This window comes from Rattus norvegicus, chromosome 8 (genome assembly GCF_036323735.1).
Source record: "Rattus norvegicus strain BN/NHsdMcwi chromosome 8, GRCr8, whole genome shotgun sequence".
In the NCBI taxonomy this organism is placed as follows: domain Eukaryota; kingdom Metazoa; phylum Chordata; class Mammalia; order Rodentia; family Muridae; genus Rattus; species Rattus norvegicus.
Window position 1 is genome coordinate 12,194,540 of NC_086026.1, and position 23,077 is coordinate 12,217,616.

The window sequence follows — 23,077 nt, forward strand, 5'->3', positions numbered from 1 at the left end:
GGGATCCGCAGGTTTGGGACTCCCGGTAAACACCGGGGGTCTATGGTTTTGTTTAGTTGTCTGAGCCAGAGCACTGGGACAGTGAGTTGTCAGACATTTACACTGAAATCATCACTCACTGATTTTATGTAGAAAACCTGCCTCTAATAAAGCATTAACTAATTGAAATCAATCGTAAATCACAAGCCACACATTGTCTATCAGTATATGAATAAAAACTTGATTTTTTAACATTTAAAAAACAGTGGCTACAGCACGTAATTTAATAGTCTGTGCTGAAGCAGGGGAAACTCAAGAGAATAAACAAGTGATCCAATCATACATGTAGCCTTTTCATTAAATGAACCACCTATAAAAACAGTGAGTGCATTTTCTATGGGTTGCATGCACAAATTTACAGTAAATAGAAAAGCATGCAAAGAGTAAAATTATCAATTTTGCCTGAAAATTTGTATATGTAATAGGCCAAATATCAGTATTTAGTAATAACCAATTCAATTGCTGTTTGGAATAAGGTATGTTTCACCAGATTTCTTTTTAAAATACTTCCATGACTCTAGCCTACAATTTTGTACTAATACGATAAAAGCTTTATCTCCAATGAGGATAACAAAGGCTTAAGTCCTCTGGTAAGGTGAGGTACTTAGACAATTAACATATCCTTAGAAGCTTAAAATTAGTTTTAAATATTCTTTTCTGGAGTAGTGCAACAGCTACTCCCCAAATATTAAAGCTCATTTTGAGAGCAAAGGTTTGTAGTAAAAATTTCCATGTACACTGAAAGATTCAAAGTTCTAACTTCTTACATTGAAGAAGTGACATAATATAAGGCTATTAACCATTTTTTTGTAAAATTTTTAATGATATTACTTTATGGGCTCTCTAAAATTATAAGCAAGCTCACGAAATGAAAACTCACAATCGCCAGGACGTAAACAAATTGTATAAAATCAATCGTCTAAATCTATCTTGAAATGGCAGTTGGAGTAAGCAAACAAGCTTACTCCACAAGTTCTAAAACCTCATCAATCCTTCATAAATCTTGTAACAATCTCTACCTGTTATATATATATATATATATATATATATATATATATATATATATATATATATAAGTTTGAGTTAGTCAATGTAACACTGGCAATCTTTAGTCACAATCCTTAAGTTCTCCTTGTAACACCAGAGCACAACCACAAGGTCACCTGAGTTCTGAGTATGTGACTAGGTAGCTGTCCTTGGGGCAGTAGAATTAGCATCAAAATACTAACTTCAGGGCAAACCACAACTTTGGAAAGCAAAACTCAACCTCCAACAAAATAGTCTCCAAAATCCAGTCTCCAAGACACCGAGTCTATCCTTCATGCTACAAAGTTTGACTGCTAATTCCTACATATGAATGCACGATGGTGCGGTCTCCGATACCTCAACAAAGAGACATTGCCCTAAAATCTTTTAGAAGCCTGGTTTCTAGGATAAGAGTTCCATAAAAATATTATCTCAATTTAGACCTGTTTCCCTAGGTTGGCTCATGCCACATGTTGTCTAGAATGACTTCATCCAAACTACAGTTTTATGTCAACTTTTTGTTACCGACGTTATAATTTTTTAACCATATCCAAAACTTAAAAGCCAATAATCCATGACCAAGGCATGTAGAGCATATTTATACATTTAGAACCAGTCAGAAACAAAATTGAAGTGGCTACACATGTCTTTAATATTTAGACCAAGCACCATTTTTACTTTTCTAGTTGTGATTTTAAAAGAAGCACCTTGTCACCTGCTAAGTCTAATAATTAGTCAAGGATTTTTCGAAGAGAAACAGCTATCAGCTCCCATATCACAGAAGCTGAGGAGCTGCTGGCACCTTTAAGATCAGCTCCTGCAGACCCTCAGTCCCTAGGCAGCTTCTCCGGCTGACTTAGGCTCCTAGCTACAGGTACAGGGCTCCAAAGGCCTATTGAAACTGTTTTTTATTCATTTGTTCCCTTTTTTTGAAACGAATTAAACCCAAATCAAGGTGTGAACGACCGGCAGATAAAGTTTTTACCATTTTTTCTTTTGAACATGAAACATAAAATATTTAAACAACAAGAAACAAGAACCACAGACATAAACTGACAGACATGGACAGCTTGGTGCACCAAGGAAAGACAATAGACATAGAAGGGAAAAACTAGATGGTGTCTCACTGAAGGGACCCAGATATCCTACCTATGGAACCCAGAACCAGAAATAAGCATTTCTCCAATAGGAGCCAGCAGAGAGGCAAGATGTCTCCTGCCTTTCTTCTGTTCCCAGGAGAGCTCTGAAAGTTTTTCTCTTTCTCCAAAGCATCCGTGGAGAGTCCGGGAGGACTGTTTTTCCCAAACCCCTTTTCTCTCATGTCTAGGGTGTAAACTATCTCTAATCAGGGTCCAAAGACTAAAATATAACTCTAAAAGAATGCATATGCAAAAACACTTTACCATTACCCTGTCCCTTTTTTATTACAAGTTTTACTTACGCTAGCCCAAATCATCAAGGCCGTTTCTAGCCCATCTTACCCCAATAACTGAAAAATGCCACGGACACTGGGTCACTGGCTTTCAAGAGTTTATTGATGTCTTGACCCACCTTATTCCAAGTAAGGGGGTGTATATCGGGGCCGCTTAAAACTAGCCAAGGACACTTTTCATCAACAAAACTAAAAAATTTGTTTAACTCCTTTTTCTTAACTCTTTCCTCTCTCCCTGAGTGAGCGCTTGATCTCACTATGAATCAAGCCTCCTAAATCCATACCTTCCCCATGGCAATTAGACGACAATTATTCGACCGGTCCTTCCTTACCTCCCTCTCCAGCGACGCACGAGCGGTACGGCCTGAAGAGTCCTTGATTCCCGCTGCAGCTCTCTTATCTCCATCGTCCTGTAGTCGGCCTTGCTTTGGGGTCCCTGTTCAGGCGCCACTTGGTGCCCAAAGAGGCTTTCTACCTGTTGGCCAAATGAGGGTGAAGAGAAGAAGGAGACCAAGCAAGATTCTATTGTCAAGGTCTCATTTATTCGGATGAACGTTACAGCTTTTAAGGCTTTCAGGTAGGGGGAGTGACCTTTGTGAAACATGAAGGAGGGGGAGATGAGGGTATAGGCAGTGTTATCTGGAGGCAAAGAGGTGAGGCGATGAGGTCAGGTGGTGGAGACACCGGGTGTTGACTGAGGAGATAACTGGTATCTGCTCGAGCTGAGGCATCCCTTGAATGTTATCTTCCTGTGCCGTAAATTCATGGGAAAGGCCTCTGTCCAACAATCTTAAGACTTATGGCAGTCATCTTAGGGGTGAATATCTGTGGCCAAACAGCCCAGAGTCACCTAGCCACTTTGAGTCATGCAGTCAAAAAGCGGCTAGGCCCAAATCTAATATGGCTCCCTATAGGTGTAGTGCAGAATTCTATCAGACCTTCATAGAAGACCTAATACCAATACTATCCAAACTATTCCACAAAATAGAAATAGAGGGAATGCAACTCAATTCCTTCTATGAAGCCACAATTATGCTTATACCTAAACCACAGAAAGACCCAACAAAGGAAGAGAATTTCAGACCAATTTCCCTTACAAATATGGACACAAAAATACTCAATAAAATTCTCACAAACTGAATCCAAGAACACATCAAAACAATCATCCATCATGATCAAGTAGGCTTCATCCCAGAGATTCAAGGATGTATGGAAATACATCAACATAATCCATTATATACACAAAGTCAAAGAAAAAACTACATGATCATCTCATTAGATGCTGAGAAAGAAAGCATTTGACAAAATTCAACACCCCTTCCTGTTAAAAGTCTTGGAGCGATCAGGAATTCAAGGCCCATAATTAAGCATTGTAAAAGCAATATACAGCAAACTAGTAACAAATATCAAACTAAATGGAGAGAAACTTGAAGCAATTCCCCTAAAATCAGGGACTAGAGAAGGCTGCCTTCTCTCTCTCTCTCTCTCTCTCTCTCTCTCTCTCTCTCTCTCTCCCCCCCCCCTCTCTCTCTCTCTCCTTACTCAATATAGTGCTCAAAGTCCTAGGCAGAGCAATCAGACAACAAAAGGAGGTCAAAGGGATACAAATTGGAAAGGAAGAAGTCACTATCACTATTTGGAAATGATATGATAGTATACTTATGTGACCCCAAAATTTCCACCAGAGAACTACTAAGCCTGATAAACAACTTCAGCAAATAGCTGGGTATAAATTTAACTCAAACAAATCAGTAGCCTTCCTTTACTCAAAGAATAAACAGGCTGACAAAGAAATTAGGAAAATGACACCCTTCACAATAGTCACAAATAACATAAAATATCTCAGTGTGACACCCTTCACAATAGTCACAAATAACATAAAATATCTCAGTGTGACTCCAATCAAGCAAGTGATAGATCTGTATGAGAAGAACTTCAAGTATCTGAAGAAAGAAATCGAAGATCTCAGAAGATGTAAAGATCTCCCAAGCTCATGATTGGCAAGATTAACACTGTAAAAATAGCCATCTTGCACAAAGCAATGAACATATTCAATGCAATCTCCAACAAAATGCCAACTCAATTCTTCATAGAGTTAGAAAGAGCAATTTGCAAATTCATTTGGAATAACAAAAAATCCAGGATAGTGAAAACTGTCCTCAACAATAAAAGAAATTCTGAGGGAATCACCATCCCTGACCTCAAGGAGTATTACACAGCAATAGTGATAAAAACTATATAGTATTGGTACAGAGACAGGTAGATAGATCAATGGAATGGAATTGAAGACCCACAAATGAACCCACACATCTATGCTCACTTGACCTTTAACAAAGGTGCTAAAACCAGGCAGTGGAAAAGAGATAGCATTTTCAACAAATGGTGCTAGTTCACCTGGAACGAGCATGTAGAAGAAGGCAAATCGATACATTCTTATCACCCTGTACAAAGCTCAAGTCCAAGTGAATCAAGGACCTCCACATCAAACCAGATACACTCAAACTAATAGAAGAAAAAGTGGGGAAGAGCCTCTAACACATTGGCACTTGGGAAAATTTCGTGAACAGAACACCAATGGCTTATGCTCTAAGATCAAGAATTGACAATTTGGACCTCATAACATTGCAAAGCTTCTGTAAGGCAAAGGACAAAACAGCAACCACAGATTGGGAAAAGATCTTTATCAGTCCTACATCTCATATCCAATATATATTGGCTAATATCCAATATATAAAAAGAACTCAAGAAGTTCTACTCCAGAAAATGAAATAACACTATTAAAAAATGAGGTACAGAGCTAAACAAAGAATTCTCAACTGAGCAATATCGAATGGCTGAGAAGTACCTAAAGAAATGTTCCACATCTTTGGTCATCAGGGAAATGCAAATCAAAACAGCCCTGAGATTCCACCTTATACCAGTCAGAATGGCTAAGATCAAAACTCAGGTGACAAGAGATGCTGGCAAGGATGTGGTGAAAGAGGAGCACTCCTCCATTTTTGGTGGGATTGCAAGCTGGTACAACCACTCTGGAAATCAGTCTGCAGGTTCCTCAGAAAATTGGACATGGTACCACAACTGAGGACCCAGGTGAATAACTCCTGCGTATATACCCAAAAGATGCTTTAACATATGACAAGGTCACATGCTCTACTATGTTCATAGCAACCTTATTTATAACAGCCTGAAAGTGAAGAGGAACCAGATGTCCCTCAAAAGAGGAATGGATACAGAAAATGTGGTACATTTCCACATTGGAATACTACTCAGCTGTCAAAAACAGTGACTTCATGAAATTCATAGGCAAGTGAATGGAACTAGAAAATATCATCCTGAGTGAAGTAACCCACTGAAAAACAAACAAACAAACAAAAAAAACCACACACACACACACACACACACACACACACACACAGTATGTACTCAGGGATCAGTGAATATTTGTCCAAAAGCTCAGATTATCCAAGATATAATCCACAGACCACATGAAGCTCGAGAAGGATGACCAAAGTATGGATGTTTCCGTCCTTCTTAAAAAAGGGAACAAAAATATTCATAGGAGGAGATATGGCGACAAAATTTGGAGCAGAGATTGAAGGCCATTCTGAAAGTCATTCAGAGTCTACCCCACCTGGACATCCATCCCATATACATACAGTCACCAAACACAGACAACATTGCTGATGCCAAGGATTGCATGCTGACAGGAGCCTGATATACCTGTCTACTGAGAGGCTCTGCAGAGCATGACAAATACAGAGTCAAATGCTAGCAGCCAGCCAATGAATTGAGACAGCCAGCCCCCTTGGAGGAATTAGAGAAAGGATTGAAGGAGCTGAAGGGGTTTGCAACTCCATAAGAATAACAATACCAACCAACCAGAGCTCCCAGTTACTAAACCACCACCCACAGAGAACACATGGACAGACCCATGGCTCCAGCTGCATATGTTTCAGATGATGACTTAGTTGGGCACCAATGGGAGGAGAAGCCCTTGGTCCTGCCTAGACTGGACCTCCCAGTGTAGGAGAATGTCAGGGCAGGAAGACTCAAAGGAGTGGGTAGCTGGGTGGGGGGGAACACCTTCATACAAAGGGGAGAGGGAATAGGATAGGGTGTTTATGGATGGGAAACCGGGAAAGGGGTTAACATTTGAAATGTAAATAAAAAGTATCCAATAAAAAAAAAGTTAAAAAATAATAACTCCAAAGACAGAAATCTCTTACAGCAGAAAATTATATAGCAAGGCAGCAAAACATTTTACATAACCCACAGGGAGGTTATTAGAATTCATAAATGAATTTTAACATTACCAAGAACAATTTGTTGTAAAAAACTTAATCAGAAGATTTCTACAATAAACTATTATTTCTGACAGAAATATGCCATTTAAAACAGCAGTAAGTAAAACTGGTCCAATTATTAGATGTATTTTTATCAAAATATAATGAGAAATTGGGAAGAAAATTATAATAGCAGGCTTTTAGACATTCCTTCTTTTATCTCCAGGAAGTTCTGTGAAAGAACTTTACATCCATAAGGGTATCTCAATAAAATAAATACCTTCTTCATAATAGACACAAAACCAAATTATCTTATATGAGAAAATTATATGTATACATAAATTGGTCACATTATGATTAATACTTTTTATTCAATAAAGTCTGAGTGTGATTGTAAAAGGACAACTCAGGTGAGGAAATGATAGATTAATAAGAAATAAGACACTCATAATAAAAATATGTAATGAACTGCAAAACCCTGGAAGTACAAATAACTCTTTGGAAAAGTGAGCAAGTAGCTGAAGAGATGCTTTACAAAGAGCATCTGTAAATGACAAGTAGGCAAAGATAATGCATTCACGGCTTCTCATCAGGCAAACACAGTACAGAATATAATCTATGGATGCCACCAGCTTCAGAATGGCAGGATGAGAAGGTCTGACAAAGAATCGAGACCCTAGGTGCTTAACTCCGTGGGGAAGCTCAGGCTTATGTAACCATAACAAAGAGTTTGACACTATCTCCTAATGTCAACCATCCTCATGTCCTATAATCCTGACTATAGGTTCTCTTTCTAAACATGTAGGAAACGTAGCACACGAAGAGGAACATGGCAATGTTATTTGAACTGCACCAAGCCATGTACAATTCAAATACCTGCCCACTGTAGTACAAACAGACAGATCTCAAAGAACAATGCACATAGCTTGGAAGGTGACAACATTACTGGTACCGCAGCATGTGTGAAAATCACAAGAGGAAAGAATGGGCAAAGATGGTTAAAAAAATCCCTCCTGCAGAACCCCTGACCTATAAAGCATTCAGGGATAACAAAGAGAACCTTAGGATAGTAGAAAGCAGGTTTCTAAGATAGCAGTCTCTTCCCCTACCCCTCCATCATCCTCCAATTTTCCCCAATCCCCATCCTTTTTTCTAGCATAGTCTCACTGTGTAGACAAAACTGGTCTCCAAAAAAGTTCTTGGATATAGGAAAGTACACATACCTGGACATACACACTCATAAACGCATGCCACAGATGTCAATATTTTGATTCTTCCTTAGATAAATTATATTGTTTTTCTACTAGACAATTTATTAATTAGTAAATCCTTATGTTGCACACATCTACATAATAGTAGACTACCTAATATTTAGACTGGGAAGAAGGTAACAGTCCCTGATAATAAGCCAGCAATCATCTTCTCCAGTTGGTAAGAACACGCTGGAAAAATCATGCCAAGCACAAAGCAGGAATTCTCAGGCTTTGCATGTTGAACTTTGGGGCTGGATAATTTCTTATTGTGGAAAACTACCCTATGCTTTGGGAGGAGGTCATGTACCATCACTCCTGTTCTCTTCCCACACGATGTTGATAAAACATTGTCTCCATAGTTGAAACAACTGGTAAATAATTTAGCCCTTGAGGAATTGGGTAGGACACTTTAAAAAAAATAGCAGCTATTTTGAAATATCATCTTTATAAATTTTCTTTGTTTCTGCTTTTAATAATTTTTATTTTTTTTAATTTTTATTGGTTATTTTATTTATTTACATTTCAAATGTTATGCCCCTTCCCAGTTTCCGCTTCTGCAAACCCGTATTACACTCCCCTCCCTCCTGCTTCTATGAAGGTGCTCCCTCACCCACCCACCCATTCATTCACTCCCACCTCACTGCCCTAGCATTCCTCTACACTGGGGCCTTCCCAGGACCAAGTGTTGTTGTAAAAATATAATAAATAAAAAATGTCTTCTATCCCCACTAGATATGGCACCATGGTGCCCTCAGATATCTGCTGAATATCTTAATTCTCAGTCAGCAAAGCATCTCACCCCCTCTGCTCCATCCCATATCACACTGCCGAAGGCCTCTCTCTGAGCCTGGCAGCAATATCTCTACTTATCTAGTTCCCAAGGCAGGTTTCCAAGCCAGACATCCCAACTCCATGGTGGCCCAGACCAGCCACCCCACACTCCATTACACTTAAATATACACATGAAAGAACACACAACACAATAACCTTTGGCCCAATTGATAAGATATAATTGCCCACCTAAACATACAAAGCCCAATACACAACAATACCTTAAGAACATTAATAACAACCTGTAAATACACAGAGTGGAATCTTAATGTTAGCCTCCATTGTTGTCCCTCGGCTCCTGTCGCCATCCCTCCTGTCTCTTCGTTTCCATTCCAGTCCCCTCCTCTCCCTTCAAACTTCTCTCCCACCCATCCTTCCTTCTCATCCAATGACAGGTCTCCTTCTATCCTGTACCTGCCCCTCACTTGTATTTTATAAGTGAGAAGGTTCTGGTGAAGTCACCTGAGTCCTGAGTAGTGACTAGGCAGCTGTCCTTGGGGCAGTGGAATTAGCATCAAAATACAGATAACTCCATGACAAATTACAACTCCCAGGGCCTCTCTTCTCATTAACACCAGAAAAGGCCATCTTCTGCTTCATATGCAGATGTAGCCATGGGTCCCTCCATTTGTATTCTTCAGTTGGTGATTTAGTCCCTGGGAGCTCTGGGGGGTTCTGGTTGGTTGATATTGTTGTCCTGGGTTGCAAACAAAGCTCCTTCAGTCCTTCCCCTAACTTCTTCATTGGAGTTCTCTTGTTCAGTCTGATGATTGGCTACAAGCATCCGTATCTATATTGGTAAGGCTCTGGCAGAGCTTCTCAGGGGACAGCTCTATCAAGCTTTTGTTAGAAAGCACTTCTCAGCAGCAGCAATAGGGAATAGTGAATCTATTAGAAGAGAAATTGGGAAAGTGCCTCAATCACATTGGCACAGGGAAAAAATTCCTGAACTGAACACCAATGGCCCAGGCTTTAAGATCAACTGTAGACAAATGGGATCTTATAAAATTGAAAAGCTTTGTAAGGCAAAAAAAAACACTATCATCAGGACAAAATAGCACCCTACACATTGGGAAAAGATTTTTACTAATGCTACATCTGATAGCACACTAATATACAATATATACAAAGAATTCAAGAAGTTAGACTCCAGAGAACCAAATAACCCTATTTAAAAATGGGGTACAGAGGTAAACAAAGAATTCTCAACTGAGGAATCTCAAATGACCGAGAAGCACCTAAAGAAATGCTCAACATCCTTAGTCATCAGAGGAATGCAAATCAAAATGACCCTGAGATCCCACTTCACATCAATTGGAATGATTAAGATCAAAAACTCAGGTGACAGCAGATGCTGGCCAGGATGTGGAGAAAGAGGAACACTCCTACAAGGTTGGTGGGATTGCAAGCTGATACAACTACTCTGGAAGTCAGCCTGGCAGTTCCTCAGAAAATTAGAAATAATTCTACCTCAGGACCCAGTTATACTACTCCTAGGTATATACCCAAAGAATATCCTGCCATGCCACAGGTGCAAGTGTTCCACTATGTTCATAGCAGCCTTATGTATAATAGCCAGAATCAACCCAGATGTCCTTCAACAAAAGAATGGATACAGAAAATGTGGTACATTTACACAATGGAGTACTATTTAGCTATTAAAAACAATGACTTCATGAAATTCTCAGACAAATGGATGAAACTAAAAAATAACATCCTGAATGAGATAACACAGTCACAAAAACACGCACATGGTATGAACTCACTGATAAGTTGCTATTAGGAAAAAAGCTCGGAATACCCATGATACAGACCACATTAAGCTCAAGAAGAAGGAAAAACCAAAGTGTGCAGGCTTCAGTACTACTTAGAAGGGGGAACAAAATAATAACAGGAGGTAGAGGGTGGGGGACTTGGGAGGAAGAGAGGAGGGAGAGAGGAACAAAGAGGGCAGGATCTGGTGTGAGACGACACAGGGGAGATGTACAGAGGATCAGGAAATTGAACAGAGGTTTGTAGCAATGGGAGATGGGGAACTAGGGGTTCCAGCAAGTCCCAGATGCCAGGAAAGCAAGAGGCTCCTAGGATCAAATGGAGATGACATTAGCTGAAATACCCAACAAAGGGGAGAAAGAACCTGTTGAGACCATATCCAGAGCTTAGGCATAGCCCTAGTTGAGAAATGGGACCACCTACCCTTCTTTATAAATTTCCTATTGCCTTACTCTGAGTATTGTTTCCTTTTATGGTTTTAAAGTCCTCTAGACAATTCTCCCTTTAATTTATGTTTGGCCATATGAGCCCATGTGGATCTAAAACAGACAAGTCTTTCTTACAACTATTTCAAATTTTATGTTGCAAGGTTTGATAATACGACTCAAGTAAAATATTTTAATCTGAAATACAGTTGTGGTGTGAACCAACTGATACTGGAGAGGCATAGATCTTATTTTTCATTAGGCAGACAGATTGGAAAGCTTGGGGATTCAGGCACCACTGAGTTGTGACAAGTCTAATGCAAGTAATCTCCTTCCTCCAGTCCCCTCCCCCAGCACGCTTGCTTCCTCTACCTCTCACTCCCTATCTTCTCTTCTTTCCATGTTAGCAGAGTTCTGTAGTCATAGCTCAGACAGTCATTTCAATTACAGTTTCCAGTGAGCCGCACCAAGAACTCAAAGTGAAGAGTAAAGACCACGCTCGGCTGTGCCGTTCTTATTGCTGTATTTTAAGTCATTACCAGTAACTGGAATCGTCTACTTCACTGAACTTTCTAAAGCATGCTCATTACAACACATTCAATGCACATTTGGGGGGAAACGAGTAACCAATTTGCTAAGTTGGTGTGTTTTAATTGGTTGACAATTTGAAAACACATCTGTGGGACCAGCAAAAAGCTAACCCTGCCTAGAGAGGATACAAACAGAATTTTAATTCAACAACACATATTTCATATCTTTTCAGATGAAACCAAGACCAATGAGGGAGTAAGTTCTTTCTGGACACTACGGTCTAACAGTACCTTACCATTTCTTCTCCTCCTCATCCTCCTCTTTTTTCTCCTCCTTCTCCTCCTCCATTTCCCCTTCTCCATTCATCCTCTCACAGGTGCAGTTTGATGGGACAAGCACACAGCTATTGTTCTGACAGACCAGAACCAGCAACTGCAATAACGGTGCTAAGGTTAGACCGGTGTTCCTCCCTGGTCTATGTCACTTTCAGTCAACCTGTTTGCAGCTCTGACCATAACCCTTGAAGTACTGGTCATACTGTTTATTATTTATACACTTCTATGCCCGCTTTCAGCCATTCAATTCCACAATCCTCCCATGTGTCTGCTTTTCGGCAGGCAGTTCAGATAAAATACCACCTTCTTGTAGACATACATACTGTTGTTTTGACATGGTATCCCATGGGCTGGCTCTCTCTCTCTCTCTCTCTCTCTCTCTCTCTCTCTCTCTCTCATTTAAACATTTTACTTCATATGGGCATTGTACATGTTACTGTGTCTGAAAAAATATTTTTATACAAGCACATACAACACATTGTGCAACCTCATTTCCATACTCACTTGCCTTTCCCTTTATCCCCTTCTATTCAGTAACTTAAATCAGTCTTAGAAAAGCAGGTCATGATTCCTTTCACATGTTTTTCTTGTATTTTCTATAGGAACATAAATTATAAAATCACACACACACACTCTCTCTTTCTCTCTCTCTCTCTCTCTCTCTCTCTCTCTCTCCCTCTCTCTCTCTCTCTCTCTCTCTCTCTCTCTCTCTCTCTCTCTCTCCTGGGATTTTAGATCTCTATTTTTTTTCTCTAATTCATTCCAAAACAGTACTTTAAAACATAACAATCCCAGGACTAAAATGATGACTTAGTGGCAAAAAGGAGCCAGTGCTCTTCCAGAAAACCTGATTTGGTTCCCAGCACCCAAACAAGTGACTCACAAATGGCTGGAACTCCCTAACCCAAAGAAGGAGAACAGTCTTATTGATGTGTGTGTGTGTGTGTGTGTGTGTGTGTGTGTGTGTGTGTGTGTGTGTGTGCGCGCGCGCGCCATACTCTAGAGTATACATTGGCAGAACTCAGCCTACAGCTGTTCCTCTCAGTTCTCCTTTAATGGCTGGTATTGCATTTATTTGTTAAATGTTGTCTGTTCCTGACTTAAAAATGCCTGAAAACATTTTTTTATTAAGAGATTGGTGAGGGGGTGGGTGAAAACTGGAAATAATTTCTCTTGTGGTAGGCATGAACCAAGAGTCTGTGATAACAGAACTAGATCTATTCTGTCACTGTGACAGAATATCTGGAATAATCAATTTATTGACAGGAATACTTGTTATTCCTCACTTTCTGAGATTTCAGGTCACACATTAAGCCTGTGCATCATGACAGAAGCAAGCAGCTAAGATATTAACCTATGGTAGCTGTAGAAAAAAAGGGCAAACAGGAAAAGACCAAATCACAATGGACCCTTCAAGAGCATGCTGCAGTTAATCAAAACCTCTCCGGGTATTTCCTGTCTCCTAAAACTCCTACCAGCTCTACAGAATCACAGGTAGTGACCAAGTCTTTTATGCATATGCCTTTGTAAGTAATGAGAACTATCTGAGGCTATCAAGAGACAGCAAGCTCCCACACTGATGAGAGATCTCTATAGACATCCTACCGTTCTACTTAAAGCAAGTTAGAATGAAATACATTGAGGTTCAAATATAGTTTGCTTGCTTGCTTGCTTGTTTGTTTGTAAGTCCCTTTCAAATGGCTTTCCAATGAATAAATAGAACAATATCTTTTTCTTTCAAACTCTTTAATCAGGACTGACTCAGCTTCGAAGGTGGAGGCTTCTACTGTCAACACACACATGAGTTTAATAACTGTGACCCACATGCAAGAAGATGAAAACCTACTCCTTCATGAACAGCATGATCCAGATATAAGTACCATACTTTGAATTCCTGCCTCCTAAACTATGAACCAAAGGGAGTTCTTCTATTTTTATCACAAAATACCTAATTTAATTTTTTGTTAATAGCAACAGGTGAATTTTTCCTTGTCTTGTGTATATTTTTTCAGCTTATAATAGAAACTCAGTATAAGATCTGCCTCTTAGCAGATACATAATTGCAATACAATGTTGACATATAGAGCCTCATCATTTCCATGAGGAACCTTTGTCTTCTGTGCATCAGCTCCCTACTTTATTCCAGCAGTCTCCATCCTCCTTCCTGCTTCTGTGAGGTCCACTCTGTTACATTCCTTATGTAATCAGTATTTGCTTTTCTACCATGGCTTATTTCATTTAGTACAACATACCTAAGGGACAACAGGGTGTTTCACGTGGCAATATATCCTTTTAAAATGTCTGATTACATTTGTGTGTGTGTTTGTGTGTGTGTGTGTGTGTGTGTGTGTGTGTGTGTGTGTGTGTGTGTGTACTACAGTGTACTACAGTGAGATCAGGCTGTTTCTATATCTTAGCTATTGTAAATGATTGTTTCAGTGAATACAGAGTTACGATCTACTAGATCACAACTTAACGTCCTTTGAATGAAATCTGACAGCTTGGATAGATGGTGTTTCATTGTTACTACTGCTGCTGGTGTTGTTGCTGCTGGTGTTGTTGCTGCTGCTGTTGCTACTTCTGCTATTGTTGCTGCTGTTGTTGCTGTTGCTGCTGCTACTGCTGTTACTGCTGCTACTGTTGTTGCTGCTACTGCTGTTGTTGCTGCTGCTACTGTTGCTGCTGTTGTTGCTGCTATTGCTATTGCTGCTGCAACAACAGCAGCAGTAGTAACAATGAAACACCATTAACCCAAGCTGTCATATTTCTGGGTATTTATCCTGGCCTCAGGCATGGAAGAGGCAGAAGTCACAGGTAATTTTAGCCCATCAGTCAATGACAACAATTCTGTCTCCCTGGCTAAACAAATATAAACACCTTTTCCCAAAAAGGACTGCTTCCAAGTAGTAATGGGCCAAAATGATTGCTGCCTGTAAGATACTGCTGCCTTTTCTCCATGGAGGATAGCATAATTTAGCTCATGGTGGGTTTTATTTTTTTCTTTCAGCCTTCAATGAGAAATAACAGAAAAAAAGTTGCATTACCCAAAAAAGATTAAAAGCACCAGAGAATTGTAAGTATAGCATGAGCCACTATCCTCTGCTGCCTCCACCAAACAGATCCTGGGAATTAATAAGGCAAAGGATCCATCAAGAAGGAGTCCATCGATCTCATTATAACAGAAGAAAGGGGGAGAGGCCTTTGATTTTCCCTCTTCACCTTCCATGCCTTGCTTTGTGCTTTGTGTTCTACCTAGTCCTGTCCACTAACTCCCACTCCATAGCTTTTTATCGTCTCTGCAAAGTGCCCAGAGCCTGCCTTCTCAGGTAAAATACTGCCTGAGCCCAAGTCTCTCTTGTCTCTCTTTCTGGTGTTCGAGATTTGTTCACCAACCTGCCCACCTTAGAATACACTTACTCCACCCTCACAAAAAACTGCTTGATATTTATGAATACAATATTTCCTTGGTCTTCATGTTTATTTATTTGTTTAATAACAATCGTGATATGTACAACTTACTGTGTGTCCACTGATAGCTGTTCATTCCAGCTTGAGGTCAGGAATAGCTTTCCTGTTGTGAACCCTACCCTCGTGATCTCTGTTTGCCAGCCATCACCCCTAGACTACTCTGGCAGCCAGACTTGATCAGACTGAAGGAACCAGGTGTCCTATGACTGTAACAGGCATTCTCAGGCTCCAGAGGTGGGAGAGTGGCTAGGCCCTTCCCTACAGAAAAAAATCCTACCAATAGCTGAATTTGCCACATAATCCCTCTAATCCACCTGCCACAGAAAACTCTGTATAAACCCTGTTTTCTGCTCAGTTTGCTACTGCTTCTTGCCTTCTTCCTGGGCTTTTCCCTCCCAATAAATCTCTTGTGTCAACTTCGTTGTGTGGTATGATTCTGTTGTATTCCTTGGTTCCCACTGCCAGGACACCATTTCCCTCAGAGCTGTAAAACTTTCAAGAGACCCTTGGAAGCACTCCTCACACCAACCTTTTCTCCTTAGATATCAGAACACATAAAAGGGAGACAGTGATAGTAAACATTAGAGGGATCATGAAATAAATTATAGTATGGGAAACTAATCATTTTAAAATAACTTATTTTGAGTATGAAAACAACATAGCACTAAACGTTATATTTTTATGGGGAAAACTAAAAAATACATATCATCTTACTGGTACATTTTAAACATTCTAAATATGTTTCTAAATTCTCTTCCTTAACCATTCTCTTTGTTGTTGTTTCTTCTTGAATCTTCTAAGAAGATTCGCTGTATATGAGGGAGACACACACAGAACTTGTGCTAACTTGATAGATTGAGTACAAAATCCCCAGAGGCAGAGGTCTTTTGGAAAGCACAGGTATCATACATGGCCACAAGAAGGTGTGGACGAGACTGTGAGGCAGTTGTCGTCAGAACTGTTCACTGACTGTTCCTTAGAATTTTTCACAGAGCTGGCCTCAAGCACTGGCAATCACACCCAAAAGCTGGAAGATGGATCATTTTCCAGTGTGAGCAGTGTGGAAATCCTTGTGCCTCTCATGGGTGAGTGAACTGCCGCTCTCGGGGCTCAAAGGGTTTGCTTAGCATCACAAAGTTGGTGTGTGGAAAACTGGTGCAGTACCTGACACCTGGCACTACTCTGCACTATTCTAGATTGTTCTTCACTGAAAAACTGTAGAAATTTTGACAAGCTCAGGAGGCTTGCTCGCCATTGGCTTTATCTAAATTTACTAATAACAGAACAGATTGGATCTGCTGCAGTCCTGCCAATCATGTGAGCCTTCGGTGATGAAATTCCAGCATCTTCTTGGGCTGACAGACTGGTTTGCCAGTTCCCCCAAGGATTTCTTGTCTTGCTGCCTCAGTAGAGAAAGAAAAATCATAGGTTTTGGAATTCCATCTTTCGGCTCTCAACTGTCTGAAGTAATTCTCTGAACCTTTCATGTTTCTCAGTCTTGAGATTGCTAAGGTTTGTTATAGCTTCCCCCTACGATTTTCATTTTGAAAGCTTTATCTCTTGGATGCCAGAGTTTAGGAGGTAGAAATGTCCAGGGATGAGTCCAGATGAAAATAATTAGGTCACTGGGAAATAAGAATTAAGGCTCGGCCCAGGAAGTGGGTCAGGTCTCATAGAGGTAGATCACTTCTGGCCAGGGTTGTATAAAGGGCAAGGCCAGCCCCTTCCTGTCACTTGCTCCTGAGCAAATCAAAATGCTTTCTCTTGACCCTCCAGAGTTGGGAGCTGATATGAAGTTATTTCCTTACAATGCCTGTAGACTTCAGTATTTTGCCACAGTCACACAAAATGTACTACATAGTTGTGCTAAGAAAACTCACTCTGGACTTAAAGATTTCAGAGAAAATGGTCCTTTAGGCAATTCCCTCACAATAACTGTGCTGCCATAGTGCAGCTTGTTTGATTCTAAAAAAAATGTTTTTATTAAATGAATTGGTAATTTTTCCGCTATGTATTTTAAAGTTAGACTTTCTATTTAAACTTAAATTACTTTTATGAAATGTATTATTTTTAAGTATAAATGTGCAATTAAAGCATTTCAAATAGATATAGTTTTAGAGATCGGGTCTCACTATGTAGTTCCACCTGGCCTAGAAATCGTTATGTAGACAACCCTGGCCCTGAAGTCACAGTGATTGGTCTACCTTAACTTCCCAAGTACTAGGATTAAAAGTGTGTACCCACACAATGGCTGAAATATTAAGTCTGGTTGTGCCTAATTTAGCCTATTTTGATACACAGTATCATCCTTACCTGGGAGTATAAATAAGGCTTTTATTCCTTAAATAATTTCTTGACAGACATTTTATCACAGATATGAAAAGCAGCTAACTCAGGGTACAGCTTCTCTAACTTTAAGCCCTTCCTTATTCTCACAGACTCCATATATACTCCATATATACTGGATTGCTTGCTCAGAACTCAATGGAGTGCATAATGTAATGCAAGACCTGCCCATAATTTGGCTTCTCCAAATACAGGGCTCCTCCGGTTCAACCACCTCTCTCTCTCTCTCTCTCTCTCTCTCTCTCTCTCTCTCTCTTTCTCTTTCTCTCTTCTAACTGCAGATTTATCTTCACTTTTGTGTTTGGTTCACTCTTCAATACATTCCAGTCAAACAATTTGTCCCTGAAGGAGGCCTGCACTCCACTGATGGTCTAATTCTCGTGTGTTTAGAGCTCCTACTTCTTTGATCCCCAATTTTTGGCACCATTTGGGGAGGCTGTGAGGCATGGCTCTGTCATGAGATTGGGGCTTTGGGGATTATGGATTCTCTTTGCTTTCACTGAAATTCTTTTTTCCTGGCTTTCCAGTCTAAAAACAATCTGCCCACAACCATGACCACCACAGATAGAACCTCTCAGCCACCCTGTCTCCCTCACAGTGACAGACTACCTTGCAATCTGTCATTAAGTTGCTTCTGTCACATAGGCAAGAAAGCAACCAATATATTGCAGAATCAGACAAGTTAAGAAGGATCTTTGGCATTTTGTTTCATACCAGGTCTTTCAACCTAAATCATGCTGCTCAGAAAATTGCTGTAAGGAAGAAAGTGAACTATTTCAACTGGATGGGCTAAACCGAAGTTCATCTTCACCAGGCAATATAGCATGCGGGAGGGTGTTTGGCATGACTTAACTCTGTTACCTCTGTCCTGAAGCTTATATTTTTAGATCAAGAAGATCTGCGGTTCCATTTTGCATGGGGCCTTCCAGGTTATATAGTCAGTCTTGAACTTACACTTGCAGGACTCAGGAGTGCAGCAATGACATAGCTCACCCTGCAGTGTTCAGAGTCAACAGTCACACAGCACAGAGTTGGTCAGCTCCACCCTATCCCTGAAATGGCTCTGGCAAAATCCAGGCAGGAAACGGATTTTTCAAGACAACTGTAGGGGCCTGGCTTACGTAATGAGGAAGTAGATCAGAACTTAGGCACAGTGTGGGTTCCAGCAGGATTGCCCAGTGGTTGGAGACCTTACCTCAAATGCCTAACTTGGCCCTCTGCCTCTTCTGAAGACATGAGGTGCTATACTATGCACGTATCCACTCACTTGCTTTCTATTTTCATGTAGATCCCCTGCCTCTGCTACGACAGATCCACCAATTAGAACAACCATGCCCACCTCAGACAGTTATTTTGTAGGTAAAATCGTCATAAAATGCCAAAACCAGACCAATTAAATTTCCATATTATCTTTGACAAGTAAGAGACTCAGTCAGGTTTACTAATTTAGTGTTCTTTATTTAATAACTTTCAATGGCAGTTCTCAGATACAAACCCTGAGCCCAAACTGTGTCTTTAGCTTCCATACTGTGACAGGAAAATTCCATAGCTCATGATATGGATATAAAGTAGAAGGCCTCACTGCAACTCCTGGGAAGGGAGGGAACTCCAGTCACTTGCCAGGCACCTTAAGGAAAGAATAATCAGGCACTAGCAGAACAAGCAAGCAGCAAGAGCCCCCAGAAGAAAGATGTCAGTCCTGCTGTTACTGAAGAGAAAGGCAAATTCCCCAGGGACCTAATGCATAAACAGCCCTGTAGCAGCTAAGAGGGAAAAATGATATTCAGTTAACTGATCAGTTGCTGGTTCAGCTTCCTCTGTGTTCACGGCAGGCTAGAAATTTGCCAAGGACTCAGACTGCATGCAGGACACCTCAAGTAATGACAGGAGGCTTCCTGTAGGTGGGTAGACTAGCCTGTCCTTGCCCCAAAAGGCCTGGGGTGGTGACCAGCTAAATGACCCCAGGCAAATTTGACATTCTTGATGAAAATGATCCAGCTCCCTCTTTCATATGGAAGTACAGTGTGTTAAACAGTAAGGCAGTTTGTTATTCTTCTCACCATAAACTTATCAAGTCCCTGTTGGTAATTGGTTCTAATGCTTTGTCTTAATTCAGCTCCCAAGGCTATGCTTCCAGACCTGAGGGATGGAATGACTTCGAATGGTAATAAAGACAAGCCTTAGAGTCAATGACTGGGCAGGAAGATGGGGCGAGACTTTTAGATTGTGCCATCAATGGACTTAGAGAGAGGGGAGAAGGAGAAGAATCACCATGACAAGGAAGCAGAAAGATGAAACTTAACGGCCGCCAACATGTAAGAATCCAGGAGTGGCCCTAGGGGCCACTCCCCCACTGGGTCTCGGGTAGCAGAGATGAAATACAGATTTTAAAAGATTTTTAACTCAGGAACACCAGAGCGGTATGTGCTAGCTGCAGGGAGGTTTAGAAGTGCTCAGCCACTGAGGTAGTTGAGGCATATCAAAATTAGCTGGCATGCATGTCTTTCATTTGAGAATCCACAGAGCTCCTGCGCAGGTGCAGCGCAAGTGATCTGCCAGGAGCCAAAGCAGTTAAAATAATTTCCTGCTGCAAATCTTGCACGGGGATCAAACATAGACTTGATTGAGCAAGGGAGAATTGTTTGTCTCTCTGCCTTTGAAAAATTTTGGTACCGCAGCTAGGAAATGATTTCATTTCCTGGGGTCCATAAGGAGAAAGGGCGTGGTGAGGAGGAAGAGGAATGGACTGAAGCTTAGCAACTGAATAGGAGTCGTGAACAGAGCTCAGAGGAATGCCAAAACGTCATGAGTCGAGCAGGCAAGCACTCTCCACCCTTAACTCTGCCCTAATCTCCACCCACGGGGCAGATTTATCCTCTCTCAGACTCGGTCCCTGGTCGATCATTTTCTCCGTGTGTCTTGCCCCGCTCCTTTCTCACACTTTTTTTCTGTACCCTCCTTAGATTTTTATTTCAATGTTGCTCCCCACAACCTTCCATGTATTCCCAGCAAACTGGCTTTCTTTGAGGCCTTTACGAAGACTGGATTTCCATATTTGAGGACCTCATGGGATCTCAGTAGAATTTCTAAGCCACTGCCTTTCCACCAGTGGTTACAGACTGGCCCATGACTTCTTTGCTGATTTTCTTTCACTAATCTCTGACTAATTCTCCACATGAGTTCAGGAATTTAACCCGAGGCTCAGTCTTTCTCGGTATCACCCTAGATTATGTCTGCATTAACTTGTCTAAAGTCCTGCTATAAACCAAAACTGCAGAAAGTGCTTAAGAGAAAATGGAAAACGAAGATGTCTTTAACCTATACACAAAATGCTGAAAGAATATGCTGAGATGAACGCTTCAAGGATGCATTTTTAGGCCGTTCTGCTCTTTGGTTCAGGGATGACCTCACTAGGTGGACCTCTACTGGGGCTTGGAAATTACCTCACTCACCATCAGTTTGTGTATCTTGGGCAAGGCTCAGCTCTACACAGAGGAGTCCATCAGGTGCCAACCCAACTGACTGGTAAAGGATTGTGCGTCCCTAAGAGACCTGGCTTAAGGTCAGTGATTTCCCTCTCTCCTTCAACTGTGAAACCTAGCACGGGGTCCATAAGAAACATCTTTGCTCCAGTAAACATCCCATCTTTAACTCTACAATTACAAAGCCCTACTTCCTAAGCCGTGAGCTTTGTTCAGCTGTCATTTCTGCACACTAGACTGTAGCTGTTTTGGACTAGTCTAGTCTGAATCTAAGCCCTGATGAGTCCATCGTCCCACCAGGAAGTGGAAAGCTTTTGCTCCCTGCTCAAGTTCTGCATGCCTGGCACTTGCCTGCTGCACTGGAACGTCTCCTTAAGTGTTCACTTACACGGGAACAACCAGAAAGCTGACTTTGCAATTACCTACTAGGCTCATTCACACAGAAGAACACCTCGCTCAGTTTCTTCATTTAGAATCAAAAGACTTTTTTATGGACTCTTGCCTATCCTTGTGATTTTTTTTTTCATTTTATGTCACTGATCTATCCAACTATCTCATGGAAGTAAGAGACTTCTGTTTCACAAGACAAAAATAATTTCAGTGGGTGGAAAATTTATTTTCAATTATTAAAAAACTTTTTTTCTTAGCTGGTAAATAGAAAATCTGGGTAAATAAGCAAACTTCATGATGTCTGTTTCGAACAAGAGGACTACCCCCTCTTTCTCAATTTGAAACAAGGTAGATTTGATGATATGGGAACTGTGCCAGAGTAAGGTGGCCTGAAGGGGGGAGTAGTGTTTTCATGTATGTTGGCCAACTGAATAAAAGTGAAAATATTAATGAATTGTATATTCTTAATTAAAAATAAAATTGAACCAGTTTTGTGAACTCCCCATGGAAAAACAAGAATGGATACTTGTGTTAGAGTGTATCATGAACAGTGTGTGTTCATCTCCCAGCATCTAATACCCCTATCCGTCCAAAGGCGGCACTGCTGAAGAAGCAGCAATGTTTCTTGTCCCTTAAGTATTTGAAGCTGAAGACTTGGGCTTAGTTTGCTAACTAGATGCATTCGTAGTTTCCCTGTCAACAACTGTTTTTTAAGGTAAAGATTACCTTAGTTAAAACATTAGAAGGTATGTGTCCTGCCTACTTGACACAAGTTAAAGTCAGTTGGGAAAAGGAAATATTCCCAATTGAAAATGGCCCACTAGATTGGCCTGTGAGATTCTGCAGGACATTTACTTCAATAATAACTGATGTGAGAAGGCCCAGCCCACTCTGGATGGTACCACCTTGGGCTGGTAGTCCTGGGTACTATAAGAAAGCAGGTTGAGCAAACTGTGGGGAGCATGCCAGTAAGTCGCTCTCCTCTCTGGCTTCTTCTTCTGTCCTGCCTTGAGTTTCTGATCTGACTTCCTTCACAGATGTTCTGTGACCTGAGAGTTGTAACCTGAAATCAACCTGTCCCAAGTTGGTTTGGGTCACATCAATAGAAATCTTACCTGTTTTAAGTGAAGGTCTCTGTGATTGCTGGAGACTGGACAATGCTCTGTAAAGTGTACCAGAGACATCTCCATAGGCTAGCAGCTGTGGTTCCTTGGCCATGAGAATAGGCATTGCTGGGAGGAAGCAGCAGACCAGCCTGTGAGACACAAAGCACTCTTCATAGACTGTCTGCTCAATTAAAGTATAGGCAGCTTTCCTCCTGTCTGTGGACTCTTACAACCCTCCCTTAAGCCATTTACATTAGAAAACATTTAATTGTGTGTTGATTTTCTGCCTTTTGAACTGTTCATTGCCTCTCAGTATCTTGCCTTTGTTATAACTCAGAAATGTCTTTTCCAAAGACT

At 40.8% G+C, this 23,077-nt stretch overlaps 1 long non-coding RNA gene across 2 annotated transcripts in view; it reads right to left on the reverse strand.

Moving 5' to 3' along the window:
• LOC102553498 (uncharacterized) overlaps nucleotides 1–23,077 on the reverse strand; it is an 83,409-nt gene that overhangs the window by 54,550 nt on the left and 5,782 nt on the right. The window contains exons 2-3 of one of the 2 annotated variants that reach the window (XR_010054068.1): nucleotides 22,730–22,869; nucleotides 2,830–2,972 (exon numbers count right to left, since the gene is read on the reverse strand). This is a non-coding gene — a long non-coding RNA (uncharacterized LOC102553498). Of the gene's footprint in view, nucleotides 1–2,829; nucleotides 2,973–19,179; nucleotides 19,370–22,729; nucleotides 22,870–23,077 lie in introns of those variants that run through there. The other variant, XR_356050.5, reaches the window with a different exon arrangement.